Raw genomic sequence first — 306 nt, 5'->3', positions numbered from 1 at the left:
GTACCATTTCACGCCAGTCAGAATGGCTGTGATCAAAAAGTCTACAAGCAATAAATGCTGGAGAGGGTGGGGAGAAAAGGGAACCTTCTTACACTGTTGGTGGGAATACAACTAGTACAGCCACTATGGAGAACAGTGTGGAGATTCCCTAAAAAACTGGAAATAAAACTGCCTTATGATCCAGCAATCCCACTGCTGGGCATACACACTGAGGAAACCAGAACTGAAAGATACACGTGTACCCCAGTGTTCATCACAGCACTGTTTATAATAGCCAGGACATGGAATCAACCTAGATGTCCATCA

The sequence above is a fragment of the Bison bison genome, unplaced genomic scaffold (assembly GCF_000754665.1).
Source record: "Bison bison bison isolate TAMUID 2011002044 unplaced genomic scaffold, Bison_UMD1.0 scf7180017845854, whole genome shotgun sequence".
Classification (NCBI taxonomy): domain Eukaryota; kingdom Metazoa; phylum Chordata; class Mammalia; order Artiodactyla; family Bovidae; genus Bison; species Bison bison.
This window is presented reverse-complemented; position numbering follows the sequence as displayed.